This window comes from Ictidomys tridecemlineatus, chromosome 12, assembly GCF_052094955.1.
Source record: "Ictidomys tridecemlineatus isolate mIctTri1 chromosome 12, mIctTri1.hap1, whole genome shotgun sequence".
Lineage (NCBI taxonomy): Eukaryota > Metazoa > Chordata > Mammalia > Rodentia > Sciuridae > Ictidomys > Ictidomys tridecemlineatus.
The window spans coordinates 114,016,573-114,034,095 of NC_135488.1; the positions used below are offsets into that span (position 1 = coordinate 114,016,573).

The following is a 17,523-nucleotide window of genomic DNA, read 5'->3' on the forward strand; positions in this document are numbered from 1 at the left end:
TATTGTCTTTAAAAAACTGTACTCCCATATCCTTGCATTAGAAAGTGAAATTAAGAAAATTATTCCAAAAGGATTCCATAAAAAAAAAAACAACTAAATACTTGGGAATAAATTTAACAAAATAAGTGCAAAACTCCTACTCTGGAAACTATAAAATGCTGTTAAAAGGAATTAAGGAAGATCTAAATAATAGAAAAACATTATAAGTTTATAAATAGGAAGACTTAATATTAAGTTGTCAGTACTTCCCAAACTGATCTATAGATTCAATGCCATTCCCACCATAATCCTAGTTTTATTTTTTTGCAGAAATTGAAAAGTTGATTTTAAAAATTCACGGTGGGGGGCAGTGCTGGGGAGTGTTATTGGCCAAATTATATTATTACACTGTGTGCATGTCCAAATAGGTAACAACAAATCCCATCATTATGCACAACTATAATGCACCGATTTAAAAAAAAGTGAAAAAAAAAATTCATGTGGAATTGGAAAGAACTGAGAATTGCCAAAGCAACTCAGAAAAAAGAAGAACCTAGTAGGAGGACTCCTCCTGCGTTCAAAACTTACTATGAGGCAGTAATAATCCAGAAAGTGTGGTACCGGCACAAGGACAGGCAAAAAGAAAAATGAAAGAGAACCGGGAGGCCCGAAGTAAACCCACCCATCCAGGGTTAACTGATTCAGCAAGGGTCGCAAGACCATCCCGTGGAAAGGAATATTTTTTCAACAAATGGTACTGGGACAACTGAACAGTCACCAAGAGTGAAACCAGGGGCTGGGGATGTGGCTCAAGCGTAGCGTGCTCGCCTGGCATGCGTGCGGCCGGGGTTCGATCCTCAACACCACATACCAACAAAGATGTTGTGTCCGCCGAGAACTAGAAAATAAATATTTTTAAAAAATTCTCTCTCTCTCTCTCTCTCTCTCTCTCTCTCTCTCTCTCTCTCTCTCTCTCTCTCTCTCTCTCTCTCTCTCACTCTCTCTTTAAAAAAAAAAAGAGTGAAACCAGACCTTGCCCCACACCATACACAAAAGTTAACTCAAAATGAGTCCTCAGAGATCCAAACATAAGAGCTAAACTCACAGGACGTGGAAAAGAAAACAGGGTAAGTCTTCATGGTCTTGGGGTTGACAAAGGACTCTTAGGCCGAACACCAAAGCCCAGACACCAAAGAAAGACAGATTAAATTCTCCATCAAAATTAAAAACCCGTGCTTCAAAGGACACCACCAAATTACTGAAAAGAAAATGTATAGAATGGGAGACTATATACATGTATGTTCCAGGGATTGAATCTAGGGATGCTTAACCATTTAGCCACATCCCCAGACCTTTTTTATTTTATTTATTTTTTAAATTTTGAGACAGGGTCTAAGTTGCTTAGGGCCTCATTAAAGTTGCTGAGGCTGGCCCCCGAACTGACAGTCCTCCTGCCTCAGCCTCTTGAACTGCTGGGATTACAGGTGTGCCCACCATGGCTGGCACTGGTAGAAAATGTTTGCAGATCACTTACCTATAAAGGACTTTTACCTGGATGACATGAAGAGCTCTTCCATAAGGCCAGGGATGTAGCTCAGTGATGTTGCCCTGCCTAGCTTGCCCGAGGCCATGGGTTCAATTCCCGGTGCGTGGGTCGGGGTAACTCTTACAACTCAATAAAGAAAGACTAATGCCCAATTAGAAAGGGCAAACGATTTGATAGAAACTTCTCAAAAGATGTGCAAGGGGACAGTAAGCACATGGAAAGATGCTCAACACCATTAGTGATTGGAAAACACTGACCAAGAGCACAGGCAATACCACCTCATGCCCACTAAAACTCCTTAAATTGAAAAGTCTCATCAATGCATGTGTCGGCAAGGATCTGGGAAAACCAGAGCCCTCACACACTACTGGTGGGAATGTGAAACTGTTCATCCATTTGGAAAACAGCTTGACTAAATATACAGTTATTATATAATCCAGAAATTTTCCACATAGGTGTACTCCCAAGAGAAATGAAACCTCACGTCCACCCAAAAACTCATAAATAGAAAAAAAAGGTGAAAACAGCCCAAATGTCCATCAGTGGATAAATGGCTAAACAAAATTTGGTATAGCCATATAATGGAATATTACTAAGCCACAGAAAGTAGAGAAACACTGATAAATGCTACAACAGAGATGAGCCTTGAATACATCCGGCTAAGTTATGTAACCAGACACAAAAGGGCCAATTCATGATTCCATGTATATAAAATGTCCAGGACAGGAAACCTATAGTGACAGAAAGTAAACTGGTAGGTTTTTAGGGCTGGGGGAAGAGGGGCACAGTTAAAGGGTGTGAGGTTTCCTTTGGGGGTGTTGAAAATACTCTGAAATTGATTGTGGTGATGGTTGCAAGTACTTCGAGCACATCAAGCCGTGACACGACGCTGACTTTACACCGTGAACATTAGATGGGTGAATTGTAGGTGTGTGATTCACATTTCCATAAAGCTGCTCAAAAGAAGGGATCTATGTCATTGTCCTACCTCTCTCCACCAGAGGAGCAGTGAAGAGCAGAATCACAGGAGCTGGGTTTTCCAGCCCTGTACCCCAGGCACATATGGGTCTTGGCAGATGGGAAGGGCAGGTGCCAGCTTAGCTGACCACATCCTGGCGTGGCCCCAAGGAATGAGCCTGCAGCAGACCTACAGAGCTGCCGGAGCACCCCCAGCCCTCGCTCCACCACATGGAGGGGTCCCCATGGGACAGGTGCAGAGACAGAGCCCCCTTTGAGAAGCACAGGGCCGGGTGAGGTTCTCTCAGACGCTGGGCCAGCTGTCTGGCAGGGTGCCAGATGCAAGCTTGGCCTCTGGGGTGGTGCAAGAGCCCAGATCTCAGGGTACACACCACCTGAGGAGGCTCCATCGAGGGGACTCTCAGCTCGGTCCCAGGAACAGCCAGGCTGCCACCCCAGGTGCTGCAGGCTGTGGCCCTGCGACATTATGGTCCTAGGGCTGACTCTGGGCCAGTTCCTCCTTAGGGGCCAGGCCTAGAGCGCTGCGGTGCCCATCTTCCTGACTGGCCAGCCCTCGGGGAAGGCAGCTAGCACACTTCCTCTTTCCAGAACCTGACACCACCTTGCACCCGACCCTGAGCTTCCTGTGCCACTCGGAGACCTGCGGGGAAGCCAGAAATGCCTCTCCTGCCCGCTCACACTGCAGATGTGTGCTCTAGAGATGACAAATAATTTTAATATCTTCTGAAATCCAACTTAATTAGGGAGCAAAGTCCCTAAGGGAGAAGAATATATATATAATGGAGTCTGAAGCCAAAGATGGATGGTTTTTAGATTATGGCTATTTCTGAGGGGACGGTGGTTTTAAAATGACTAATTCTACCATGGCCCCTAGGCAATAAGCACGGTGGCTCACAGAATACTGTCACACAGACGTTTCGCGTGACCATCTCTCTTTGTAGAGGCATTTTCTTTCATAGCTCAATTCAAGAAATTGAGTTACAGAGGAGGCAAAGTGTCATGTCCCACAGATGCCACTGCGGCTGGTCCCTCTGAGCATGCAGTGAAATCAAGGTATCCAGATGAGGCCCCTCAGGCTGCCTGCTTCACAAAAGGGGGAGGCTGGAAAGATGGCCGGCGCCACAGAGACTGAGCCCTGAGCCAGACTGGCCATGACCAGCATCCTGCACCAGGCCTCCGGCTGGGCACCGGCCCACCGAGGGTCCACGTTCCAGAGAGTGTGCGATGCGTCCTTGTAGCTCCTGTTCCCACTGCCCCGCCGCACAGGTGAGCTCTTGTCACATGCTAAACGGAACCTACTATGTATGGCCACTTTGAAAACCACTGGCATATACACTCACGGGGACCCCACCCGCCCACAGACCAGGGACTCAGCTCCTTGATGTGTGCCCAACAGGAAGGTGGCACAGTCCACCCAAAGGCACAGCTGCACAGCCTGAACCGCGCTGACCTGGAAACCGTCCAATGTCCGTCCCCATTAGATGGGTCAATACGCGGCAGCACAGGCACACGGTGGGATGCCTGAAGCAATCAGCAGCATCTTTAGTGACAACAAGGAGGCAGCTGAGCCTCCCAGGCCCATGCTGAATGAGGAAGCCAGACCCAGAAGCTTCCCTCGGCCCCAGGCTGGGCTGGAAGAGAGTACCGAGTGAGGGGCTTCAATGACAATGACTTCTCAGTTCGGGAGGCTAAGACCTAGGTGCCAGCACGGCTGGGCTCTTGGGGGGGGGGGCAGCTGCCTGCTCGTCATATCCTCACGTGGTGGGGAGCAGGGCTCACGCTCCTCCTCCTCCTCCCCTTCCTCCCCCTCCTCCTCCATGTGTGTGGTACTCGGGGTTGAGCCTGGGGTGCTCTATCTCTAAGCTACATCCCCAGCCCTTTTGATTTTATTTATTTATTTAGAGATGGGGTCTTGCTAAGTCGCTGGCTGACCTCTAACCTGAAATGTCCCTGCCTTGGCCTCCTGAGTCTGGGACTCCAGGTGGAGGTCGCTGTGAGCAGCTCTGGTTCTCTTCTTACAAGGCCACTCATCCCATCTTGGGTGCTTCACTCACACCTAATCCACCTCCCAAAGGCCCTCCTCAACACCATCCTACGAGGGTTAGGGTTTCACCAAATGAATTTGGGGGGGACACCAACAATGAGCCACGATGATTTGGAGGGGCAAACACTGTGGGGCACCCCTCTCTGCTGTGGGGTGCAAACCTCCTTCTCCATAAGACATGCTCACGGTGAGGGGCCTTGCAGGCCTGGTGGGGAGCTTAGGCTGTATTTTAAACGCAGTTGTTGTAGAAGAACTCGGAAAACTAAAGAGCACTTCAAAACTACCAGGCTCCAGGGAAAGGGAGGGATTTCAGGATCCCTGGACCTCAGGGGCAGCAGAGCAGCGAGACTGAGACCTTTCCAACCCTCTCAGTGGGTTGGGTGGAGGGGTAAGAGGAGACTGCATTTTCTAGGACCTCAAGCTGTTCACTCAGGACCCTCGACCCTCCCACCCTCTGACCCCCATCCCCAACCCTCCAGCCCTCCACCCTCTGGACTGCCAACCCTCCGGGGGCAGCAAAGGAAACAGCTCTTCCCAGGGACAGAGCTCTTGGAAGCTCCTGAGCCTCAGCCACTGCCTCCTTCTTCCATGGCTGCCTGATGTCACCGATCCTGGACCAGGGCCACAGGAAGCCTGCTCTGGTGTTCTCAGGCAGTGTGTGAGGCGCCTCCTCTTCCAGAAGGAGGAAGATAGAAGGAACCTTTGCCAACAGCAGAACCATGGGGGAGCCACAGGGAAGCACGGATGCCCTGGGCAGGAGGACACCCAGCCCCACAGCACTGTGTGGCCTGGAGAGTGGGCTGCTCAGACACAGGCCTGCTGTCAGGGACCTGACTAGGCCAGGGCACAAGCTCCCTTTGAGGCTGAGGGGACCTAGTCCCTCACCTCTCACAAGGACAGAGGAGAGAAGCACCCAGGCCTCTTGCCCTCTAGCTGGTTGGAAAGACCCTCCATGCTTGTTAAATGAATGAATCAGCGGGTGGGCAGCTCGGATCAAGCAGCCATGCGAGACGGGCTGGGGAGGAGGGACAACACCAGTCCAACCAGAGCTCTCAGTACGGTGTTCAGACTGCCTTCTGCAGTAGGGAGCCATGGTGGACTTGGAGGAGGGCCGGCTTGGTGGCCTGGGCGAGAAAGATGGCAGGGCCCATGTCAGGGGAACCACTGAGGAGCGGGGTGAGCAGCCCAAGAGGGTGTCAGGCTGGCACGGAGATAACCAGATTTTCAAGGGTGATGGTCACCACAAGTTGCTTTCAGCATGTCACACACAGAAATCAGAAACAAGGGTGTCCTGTGAGACAGGCCTCTGCTCTATTATTGGTATGCATGTTCTAATATCCCGCTCCCTCCAGCCCGGGACCACTGGTGCCTTGGGGCCATGCTTCCCGAAACTCGAAGTGGGAGGAAAGAACAGTTCCCCACAAATGAAGGAAGACACCCACAGCCAAGAAACCCAGGACCCCCGAAACACAGCCTGCAAACCAGCAGCCTGGAGGGCACCCGGATGGTGGGGCGTTAAGCCAAGTCATCTGCCGAAGTCACTTAATCAGGAGCTGCAGAACGGCAGGAGCTCGGCACAGCGTCTGCCATGAAGGACTGAGCCAGGCAAAAACAGAAATAAATTATTCATCCCCCACAAATGAGCAGCCTCTGGGCTCCCGCAACAGCCGCCGCACCCACATGCCTGAAAGGCACCGACAATCCTATTAGTGACACGGCTCCGCGAGCAGACACCAGATTCCACCATGGCGCATGCAGGCAGCTGGCCCAGGAACTGGCTCCTCGCTTCCACCCGCATCTGGGAGACCAGCCCAGCACCCCCAGCAGAGCTGGTCTCCCAGACGCTGAGCTGGGGCCACCAGAGGAAGTCTCCAGGGACGCAGCCCTGCTGGACAGCCTGGCACTGCTGGCCAGCCCCAGGGCTCCTCCTGACCAGCTCCCATGGCATAGGGAAGATGAAACGAGAACATTTGCAAAGCGACGTCCACTCATCTCGGGGCCTCCCGATGCCTCTGTTTCCCCGTCCTGGATTCCTGTCTGCTCAGCTCATTTTCCCTGGAGTACCCCACAAGTCCCCAGGTGACCACTCTCCCTGCCCAGGGAGGCCCAGGGGCACAGCCCGGCTCCCCTCCATGTTCTCCACCACGATGTCATTCCATAGCTTTTCTGGACTTGCTGGTTAGCATCTGTAGCCCACAGGGAGCCACTGCTGGAGGGGACGGGACTTGCCTGGTGCCCAGGAAGCCAACACGGGAGTTCGTGGACTGAAGTGGTTGAGTGCGAGGACCCCCTGAGGGAAATCAGGTACTTCACTTCGCCCAGGGATGGGAGCTTACGCCCTTCTCCCCCGAACCCTGGTCCCATGTGGTTGTCCCTTTGTCCCCATGCTTCCACAAGGGGTCTTTGGCAGGGCACGCTTGCAGTGACCAGCCTCCTGCCCAGGAAAGTGGCTTATCTGAGGTGCCTGGAGAAGGGACCTTCTAGTCCTCCCCACCCATCCCCCGGCCCTGATTGACAGAGAGCTCTGTGAGTGACAGGAACAGAGTTTAAAGAGTGCAGCAAACTTCAGGACAGGTTCTGGCCTTAGGGTAAGCCAGAGCCACCAAGTACAGAAACATGTCAGTATGTGCACAAGCACACACGCACAGGAATGCACACACGTAGAAAACACACACACACTTTAGTGGCTCTCACAGGAATGATTCCCTCCCCCCCTCGTCCTCGGGAGACCTTAGGTATTGTCTGGAGACATTTTCATCATGACAACTGGTGTGGGGGTGTCCACCAGCATCTAGCGGAGAGAGGGCAAGGGTGCTGTGAACCATGCTACAGGACACAGGCCAGTCACCACAGCTGCCACAGAGGATGACACAGGCCAACGCACCAACAGTGCGGAGGCTGTGAGGCCCCGACACACAGAGAGCTCACAGCTGGCTGCCCCTTAAACCATTTGCGGACTTTAGTGGCCAGGGGCGTGTGTTAGCTTTCCACGCTGTGATGGAACACGGGAGGTAAACAACTTGTAAGCAAGAAGGTTTGCTTTGGCTCATGGGTTCGGTCCATAGTCACTTGGCCCTGTGGGAGCACAGTGCATCATGGCAGAAACATGTGGCAGGACAGGTCTGTTCCCCTTGTGTTGCCCAGGAAGCAAAGAGAGGAAGAGGCCAGGGTCCCCAAATCCCCTCCAAGAGCATGTCCCCAGAGACATAACTTCTTTCCCCTAGGCCCCCCTCCAAAGGTTCCACCTCCTCTCAACAGTGCCTTCAGCACACGACCTCTGGAGGATGTTCAAGATGCAGACGACGGCAGGGTACAAGCTCATTCCCCAAGGAAGGAGCGAAACTCCTACAGGGGTGCAGCGCCCTTGCACGGACCGTTGCTCCCCAAAGCCTTGCACAGGAAAGCCCGCGGCTCCCCAAACTTCTGCTAAACGGGAAATGGCTCCTGGAGACTGGGCTTTGTGTGTTCAGGAAAAATGCTAAGTGCCCCGTGGTGTGGCCTGGCAGAAAGAGGAAGAAGTGCAGCCCCTGTGGCTGGTCTGCTGTGAAGCCAGGCACACAGGGTCTACGCCCAGCCCTCGCGGACACAGGGAGGGGCACTGCGTGTGGCTTCTTCTCCAGAGCCACACGGAGCCGTTTTACCCCGGTCTCTACTCTAGACGGCATGCTAGGTGGCCTGGCCCTCAGCACACCATTTTGCATATGACTATTTCATTTTTCTAATTAAAGAATTTTTTATTTTTTAGAGCAGTTTAGGTTCATAGCAAAACTGAAAAGAAAGTGCAGAGTTCCCATCTGCCACCCTCCCCAACCATCAACACTCAGCACCAGAGAGGCATGTGACAACTGAAGAGACCACACCAGCACATGGTCACGGAAGGCCACCTGCACCTTAGGGCTTACTCTCTGTGTTGAATATCGCATGGGTTTGGTCAAATGTCCAACAACACGTTCCACCAGCACAGCAGCTCACAGAGTCATCTCAGGGCCCTAAAGTCCCACTGCACTGCCCCTGTTCATGCACCCTCCCCAAACCCCTGGCACCACCAGTCACAGCTGTGCCTTTTCCAGGTGTTGTGTGATTGGACTCATGCAGCTGGGGCACAGAGGGCCCTGTTCTGCTCATTGGCTCCCATGAGGAGCTGGGGCCTGCCTCTGCCCTGTACCAGCAGGCACCCAGGGCACCCAGGCCAGCACACACAGTGCTCCCACATTTGGACTTCCACCAGGGTGGTGGCTTGTGTCTGGGCTGGAGCTCAGTCTCGTGCCAGCCTTCCTCCATGCATTCAAGACATATTCGATGGAGCTCCTACTACGCACCCTGAACCACCCAATCCTAGGGACACAACAGTGAACAGGAGCAATTCCAGACCCCGAGCACCTCCCTCTGGAGACTGTGGGGCTAGGCAGCACGTGCCACAGGATATGAGGGGAGCGCATGCAGGGGCTAGCTCATCCTGGGATCAGGACTTCCTGGAAGAGGTGACATTTAAACAAAGAGCTGAAGGGTGAAGAACAGCCATGCAGAGAGAATGGTGGGGGACAGGGAGGGGTAGGGTTTAGGGAGCCCCGCAAGAGACTTTCTAAACAGCTCCTCCATTTCACAGGAGGCGGCTCGCCCTGGGAGGTGGGCACTTTGCCAACACCCAAGAGGGCAGTGGACAGCCGTGGGCAGTACCCTAGCTCCGTGGCCTGAAGGCCTTTGGCCTGGTGCCCACAGGCTGCTTCTGGGAGCGCTGGGCTGGCTGCGAAGAGTGACAGCGAGGGCCACTCACTCCACCCCTGGCTCTCCAGCCCCAGGCAGCCCTGGGTAGGTTTTCTCTGGATCACACAGGCCAGGTGAGCCCATGGGACACCCACGTGGCTTCCTCCTGGCCCCGCCCACAGCCCCTCTGACCACCTGAGAGGGGGTCTGGTGTTTCCAGATCAGCTGAGGGAGAGCTGGGGTTAAGACTGCAGTTACCCCAGCAAAGGGCACAATACTGACGCTGCATGACCTCCGACCACGGCCCTTCAGGCCTGCGGGCACCTGTGCAGTTACAGCGCACAGAGCTCTGCTGGGCTCATTATTCCTTTCTGGACCTCGGGGTGGACTTGGGTCAGGGAGTCCACCTCCCTCGGGGAAGCTTGGTCCAGAACACCCATGGTCAGCTCACTGCTGGGTCCAGCTGAGGGCCGTGGCAGGCCCATGTGGGTGAGCTGGGGAGAAGTGTGCACATGAGCCGTCCAGGTCAGACTCTCTGTCCAGCCCATGTGAGTGAACAAGTCCAGGCTGACGCCGAGAGCAGAGCCTGCTTCAGCCCCTGGCTCGTCTTTCCAACCCCAGAGCTTCTGGGGTCTCAACAGCTCTTCAGTGCTGCATCCTCAGCCCCTGGCGCCCAGGTCACGCCTTACTAAGTGGCAGGGGAATCTGCTGACATGGTCTAGGCAGAGCCATGTGGCACCCATGGAGAGATGTCCAGTGGTGATGGTCATCCTACTCCTCAAGGCCTTCGGAGGGCCACGGGTGTCTGGGGAGCCATCTGACTGCACCACTGCTCAGCTCCTCCCTGGTTTTGGACTTGGTCATGATTGGAAGTGCTTGGTCCACGGCTCAAGGGAGGGAGCCAGCTCTGTACGGTGAGTTTGGTGGCCCTTATAACCCACTCCCTGGCACCGTGGGCAGTGCATGGCAAACACCTTCCCTTCCAAGCAACTTCCCCAAACCATGCTTGGGTCACCTGATGCCAACCCGTAACAAGGGAGGGAGAGAGGGGAAGTACGAAGGTCATCTCCACAACATAGTAAAATGTGAAGGACATTTTACTATGAAAGAGGGAGGCCCGGGCTCAACTTCCAATCTCATCTTCAGAATCACACACGGGGACCACAGTTGTGGACCTGCCTGCTGCAGACTCCGTGACACCGCTGGCTGAGGGAGGCAGGGTGGCCTCACAGGGAGGACAGGATGGGACAGAGTCCCGACTCCCGACTCTGCCCCATGTCTATGGGGAGGGTGCAGGGGGTGGAAGGGGTGGCGTTTCATGGAATGCAAAGGGTGAGCTGGATCATGACCGAGTCCAAAAACTTCTGTGACTTGCCAAGTCCAATCATTTCTGTGACAAGTTATGTTAACAAATAATTTTTAGTGACATAGAAACCAGAATGATATGGCACTAAGAGAAATCAGGACCTGAACTGAATTTGTAACATGCCACCAGTTACAACAGGCTTCTCTCCACTTTGCTTACATGAATATTGTCAACAAGAAAGGACAGACGTCCACCGTGATTATCGGGGTGGCAGGATGACAGATTGGTGTTTTCTGTATTTTCCATATTTTCTGTGATGAGCATTAACGATCTATAACCACCACAGGTACTCAGGGGACAGCAACCTCCCCCTGCCCTGGCCTAGCCCAGACTGAGTGGCTGTGTCCCTACCCCAAGTTTATAATGATGAAGCCCTAAACCCTAACACAGTGGTATTGGGAGGGGGCTTTAGAGAGAATTAAGTCTAGATGAGGTTATGAGGGTAGAGCCCCCTTGATGGATCCAGGGTCCTAAGACAAGGAGGCCGGTAGGAATCTCTCCCTTCCGTGTGGCCGGAAGACAGCCATCGACAAACCAGAGAGAGCCCTCACCAGAACCCGACCTTGGACTTCCAGCCTCCAGAACTATGAGAAAGAAATGCCTGCAGTTCCAGCGTCCAGTCTGTGGTGTTCCACTGAGGCAGCCTGGCAGGCTAGGACGAGCACCCTCCTTTGGGGACGTAGGAGGAGAAACTAAGGCTGCAACCAAGTCTCTCTGCCCCACAGGCCTTGAAAACGTTGACTGTCCATGCACAGAAGTCCCACACCTCTCTTCACTGCAGCCTCGCGGCAGGTAGGAAGGGAAGGCTTCCTCCTCTTGGCCTTGGGCGAGGTGGCTGCAGGTGTCATCCTGCCTTCCAACACCTGGGCTGTCACAAGGTCACATGCCTGGAAATTACCACCCTGCAGAAGTCAGGCATTCAGCTAGAAGCGGAGGGCCCCTGGCCCAGCATCTCTGGGCCACCCTTCCTCACCATGCTCCTGTGCCCTCCCTTGGCCACCTTCGGCAGCAAGCTGAGACGTTTGCACGTGTTCCTGAGTTTATTTTTCACCAGGCCGACAGATCCTCCGACTGGAACACCCCAATGACCCCTTTTCTATCCTTCACGTAACCCAGTGCTTGGCCCTGGGGGTACTGGGCCAAGACCTGGGGATGGGAGAAGAGAGAGGCAGGCTGGTTGGGGAGGGGTCACAGGGAATCGGCCAGGCCCTGGATTGTCCCCAAGCTGATGCTCTGCCAGGGAAACACTAGAAGTGCGGCAAGCAGGTTAGGTGGGCGGCAGCAACACAGCCGGACCCGGGGAAGGAGGAGGAGGCTTCCAGGTGAGGGGGGTTGGAGGTGGTCCTCCAAGGGAGAAGGATCCCCCCAACAGAGGACAGAGGAGCACACCAGTGGTTGAACAGCACTTAAAACAACAGGTGCCTGAAGCAGGCAGAGAGGCCCACGGCTGTGACACTCAGAAGCCAGAGCTGACCTGCTCACTGTGCTGGGCGTCACAAGGTTGGAAGCCAACGCTGGGCTAGGTACACTGTCCAACGCCGTCCAGATGCCTTACATGTGGAGCACCTCCACACGCGCAGCTGTGGGAAGCACAGAGCGTGGGGGGGTCTGGCCACACCAGGAGCCATCTGCAGAGGCTTGCTGGCCACCTTCCATCCACCCTCGTAGGGTGCCCCAGCATGGCCCTGTGGCCGGTGCTTCTCGCACCCCTGCTGGTTTCCAGAAGGTAGGGTGTTAAACAACAGGGCCCACCCAGGAACAGACGTGGCCAAAGCCTTCAAATTGGGCTACTCAGGATGACCTTAGTAAGAGGGACTCAGACTTGGTAACTTGCTACGTTCAGCTGGTCACCAGGAGGTGCTGAGACACGAGAACGGTGCACGTGAATAACAGCAGCGCGTGGCACTCCAGACACAGACCGTGGGGCCTGGGACCGTCCTCCTGGCAGGGAGGCACATTCCTCATCCTCAAGTGGGGTGATCGCTGCCCCTGGAGCCCACAGGCCCCCCCACCTTGGCCACTCCCTTGGGGAGGGGTCCCCATGTTTGGCTCTCACATGGCCTTCTAAGTGAGGTCCGCAGGACCCCCTCATCTCAAACTGCAAGTGCCTCCTCTGACACCCAGGTCCCCACCCGGCTGCCCTCTGCTTCCCCTGGCATTTACCACCCAACCTGTAACCTGCGGTGGCACGTCTGGTCTGCTCTTCTGGTAGTGGCCCTCCCCTCCAAAGGTGAGCTCCGTGAGGGCAGGGGCTATTCTTTCATTTTCAGGTGACCCCCAGGGCCTAAAACAAGGCCTGGCACACAGCAGACAATAAATACCTATAGAAGGGATGAATTAATGTGGTAACTTTTACAATAAGGAAAAAAATTGACAAAGTATTTAAATGTCCTCTTGTTCCCCATGGGGTCAGGCATTTTCTCCCTGAGGTTAGATCTACTTATTTCCATGTGTTTTATTTGCATTAAGAAGGGGATTTTCTTTGAAAGTCATGTTTACTAAGGCAAAACGTACACACAATAAAATTCACTCCTTCTAGGCGTGCAGTTGAGGGAGTCTTGACAAATACAGGACTTTTGTAATCACCAAAACAACAATTTCAGCACAAGAATGAAATGCTTTAAAATTACACGCTGGTAAAGCGGTCACGGCTAATGGGAACACTTATCTCTCCCACTCCTCTCCTGAATTATTTTATTAATTGCTGGTTTTCCAGTTGATTCCTTCGTGTCTTTACAGAGACACAAGAAGGGCAGGCAGAAGCCAGACCCCAGAGCCCCTGCATGTGTGGGGGGCTGCGTGCGGGTTGTATCTGGTTCATTTTCTCCTCAGACTCTTCAGAGGGGTGTTGCCCCTTCCCATGGTAAGGACACTGGAAAGTGTGGACGGTGTCCCAGGTCACACAGCTGCCACGGGGGGTGTGGGGCTTCCATCCAGGTCAATGCCGACTCTGAAGTTCAGGTTCGTCCCAACAGCCCAACAAGTGACATCTTTGTTATAATTGGTGACCTCAGCCAGCCGCTGCGCCCTGCACTTCCTAAAAGGAGTGATGGTCGTACCCAGGCCCTCTGCCCGCCTCGATGCTCTGACCCACCCAGTCTGAGAAAAGCCCCTGAGCCTCCCACGCCCCCAGCCCCTGAGGGGACCACGGGTGTCCAGGGGGGGAGGACGCTGGCCAACTCACCCTGCCTGTGAGGTCCGGGGAAGAGCGGTGATGAAAGAGGTTTTAAAGAGAAGACAAGGACCCATCTCCATCCGTGGACTGTCTCCCCCCTCCCCACTCTTTTCTCTTAATGATTTTCTAGTTTCTTCCCCAAGCACAACTGCCTGGAAGAGAGGTCTTAGGCCAGCCAGGCCAGCACCCCCACAGTGACTGCCCTCTGTGGCCACCTGGGGCCATGTGCTGTTCTCTCCCCCTCCCGGGTCCACTCGGCACCAGGCCGCTCTGCGGGGAGGAGGCCCCGTCCCTGTGGCGGAGCTGCAAGTCTGGAGGGGGAGGAGGAGCTCCAACCAACAACCGGGAACAGAAGAGATGATCGAGATGGGCACCCGACCAGGAAGGAAGCCCCGGGGCCCTGCCCCAAGCCAGGGGCCCAAGTGTGGGCCCCTCTTCTCTAAACCCTTCCCGCCCTGACAGCCTGCTCAGGCCCCTTCCAGAACCACCTCAGTCACTGTTTTCCCCCTTCCCACCCAACACCCTGCTCCCCCAGTTTAACTCTTTTTTTTTTTTAAGAGAGAGAATTTTACTATTTATTTTTTTTTAATTTTCGGCGGACACAACATCTTTGTTTGTATGTGGTGCTAAGGATGGAACCCGGGCCGCACGCATGCCAGGCGAGCGCGCTACCGCTTGAGCCACATCCCCAGCCCCCCCCCAATTTAACTCTTGCCATGTTTTGTATTTGAATGTCTCCCTGTGACATTCGGAGGGCGCGGCCTGAATCAGGCCACCTCCACCCTGCACAGGTCCCGCTGTCAGGATGCCGCTCCCTTCCTGCAAACCCTGTCCTGTTTGCACAGGGACTGCACACTCCCCAAGGGTGGGCTCTGGCTGCCTCCTGGAGAGAAGCCACCATCCACAGACACAACAGCACACGGTGTCAACGCCCAGCCCCGCACGGTGCCCAGCCCTGCATGGTGCATGCCCACGCTGCAGCGAAAAAGACCAGAAGGGCCCAGAGGCCCCCAGGCCAAATGCACAGCTGGGTCGGGAAGTGGATTCAGTGAGCTTCTTCTGCCCTACATTTTGCCAACTTTCTGATATGTCGTTACGTAACTCTTATAATTAAAATAAGTGCTTTATGGCGCTCTGGCACTGTGCCCACTGACCTCGAGGCCTCAGTCAGGGCTCGGGGAGGATCTAGAACACGCTAAAGGAAGGAAGGGGCCAGCAGGTGAGCAGAGGACAGTGGCTGAGAAAACAAGCCCCTAGCCAGGCTGCTCTGAGCTCCTGGGACTTGGGGACTGAGGTCTTGACCAGACAGGGTTTCCCTGAGCCCAAGGGGAAAAACAGACCCGGGATCAGAAGGCACCCCAGGTCTAGCTCGCGGCAGCCCTGGTGAGGGGGATTCTGGAGCAGACACTCCCAAGGACCCAAGTGTGGGGCCTGGACTCGCGGCATGAGGGTGGCCTAAATCCCGGGGCCCCACTGGGAGGCCACCTGGTTCTAGAGGCTGCCTCTCGGGCTGGGGAGGAAGCTGAGTGCCCCAGCAGCCCCACAAACAAAGGGCCCTTCTGTGGCCCGCGCAGAGCTCCAAAACCCTGAGGAGCCCCTCCCGGGGATTCTGTGTCTGATATCGACACCGAGAGCGGCTCAGCGCCCAATCTCCGGTTCCCAGGGACATTGCTGTCACTCATCACTTTAGATCACTTTAAATTTTAATTTTTCTATTATCGAGTCAGACGGTAACGATGACGCCGTGAGGCCCTCTGTCCCCCTCATGCCTTATTCATGGAGCAGTGGCACGGCATCAGGAGCAGAGAACCCGCTGGGACCCGAGTCCTGTTCTGGCCTCGGTTTCCTCATCAACCTCTCATCCCAGGCAGGGGTCCCGACCCTCCCACCTGCCCGTATGGGCTGCATGGACGGTGCTCACAGCAGAGGGAGGGACAGCAAATGGGAGGAAGGTGGCTGGGCATGGGGCCCAAGACCTGCATGTGCCCTGCATGGTGACAGCACTTGTCCACTGCGTCCTAACCTAGGCTCACCCGTCTGCTCCCTGCCCAGGGGTTCCCGGAGACATCAAGCCCTACCCTACACTGTATCCCTGGCCCTGGACACAGCAGCCAGGACACAGCAGGTGCCTGGTAACTGACAGGGCCCCAGTGATGCGTTTCCCCCCAAGACGTCCCCCCCCCCCCCGAACTCGCCCAAGTGCTGCACAGCCTCCCTGCCGAGCTTGAGCCAGGGAAATGTGATTTTTCTGATCTTTAGTCTCAGATGGAGAGTGACCAGACACAGAGATAAAGCTAAGGAAGAGGATCAGACTGAAGTCTCCCCACCATACATCCGACCCTGAGAACGCAGCGCCCAGACTTCTAGCAGGCCAAGGCGGCTCTGTGTGTGTCCCTTCACATTCAGGATCACCAGGGCAGAGAACCAAGGACTGAGCTGCCTTCTGAGAAGCGGTGAAATGTGCAAGTGGCCCAGAGACAGGGCCAGGCCTGCAGTCCCACGTCTCCCAAGGTCACAGAACCAAACTGGCCAGAGCCAGCACAGAGCAGGGAAAGCCAGACGTCCAGGGGCCTGCCCTGCCCTGTGGGCCAAGAACGTGCTGCTGCCCGAGGGCCAGCCTCTGTGCGGCCAGCTTCTGCGTCTGGTTGGGTGGTGCACTCCAGGGGGAGAGGAGGCCTTCGAGGGGAACAGACCAAAGGCCCCGGGGAAGCTCACTGAAAAGGGCGGCAGCGCTGGGAGAGGTGGACTCTCCAGGTCGCGCTCTCCCTAACTGGCTCCTCGCTCCGACAAGCCACCAGCCTGCAGGAGCCCTGGCGGGGGACCCGCACCCTGCAGTGCCCGCCCACCCAGGGCTACCCAGCCCGGAGACCCTTTCGCCTGCACCAGAACTGAATGAGCTTCCCGGGCCTCAGAGCCCAGGTGGAACTGCTCTCAGAAGACGCCGAGAACCTCAACGTGTCAAGGTGAACGATGGCAAGAAAGGCTCTTCTCAGGAGAAACATAGGTCAAGGACATGGGCAGATGTGGACACAGCTGGCCTGTCCAGTTGGCTCCAAGGCTGGTCACTTTCAAGAAGCCAAGGCATATTCAGACTGGCTTCCCGTCTGACCCCAGGACAGGCCAGACTTTCAAACCTCTTAAGCACAAACAGTAAGCCCATAGCAACCTCTGGCCACTCCCTAAGACCGCTCCCCATTCCGGCATCTTGGCCTCTGCACTCCAGGGCCCTGGGAACACCCCTGTCCAGCCAGTGGCCTTCCCTGGGTTCTGTGTGCCAGCTCAGCTTGGCCCTGCAGCCTGCGGTGCAGCTCTGCCTTGGATCCCCTGAGCAAAGGCACAGTCCCACGACATGCCCAACTTTGTGATGACCTAAGATGGGCCCCTTTCCCTTACAGACGAGGAGGCTGAGGCCAAAGACGAAGGCCAGCCAGAAGCTAGTTCACTCGACCAAGGAACGAGCCTTGGGGTGCTTCAAAGTGGAGGGGTTCAGTGCACCTCAGGGTGCCCCTGAATCAGTCACTGGGCAGGCTCCTGTGTCCTGGAAGAGGCCATGCTAGGGGTCACCTGTGCTAAGTGTCCAGGCATCATGGGGCAGCCTTGCTGAGGGCCAGCTCACAGGTGACAGTCCCCATGTGCGGGTGTGCAGTGGCACCAGCGAATGCAGCCAGCCCTGCACCGCACCTTCTCTTGCTCAGTTCCTTTTCCCGCCAGCATCCAACGAGGAATTGCTC

The 17,523-nt window shown here is 55.1% G+C and overlaps 1 protein-coding gene and 1 long non-coding RNA gene across 5 annotated transcripts in view; one reads left to right on the forward strand and one right to left on the reverse strand.

Annotated features, from left to right (window-relative positions):
• The window catches only part of Hpcal1 (hippocalcin like 1), a 91,320-nt gene that overhangs the window by 22,717 nt on the left and 51,080 nt on the right, over positions 1–17,523 (reverse strand). The gene's annotated exons all lie outside the window — the stretch shown is intronic.
• Positions 9,199–12,972, forward strand: LOC144369463 (uncharacterized). The gene is made up of 2 exons (XR_013429262.1): positions 9,199–10,165; positions 11,343–12,972. It is a non-coding gene; the product is annotated as an uncharacterized LOC144369463 (long non-coding RNA).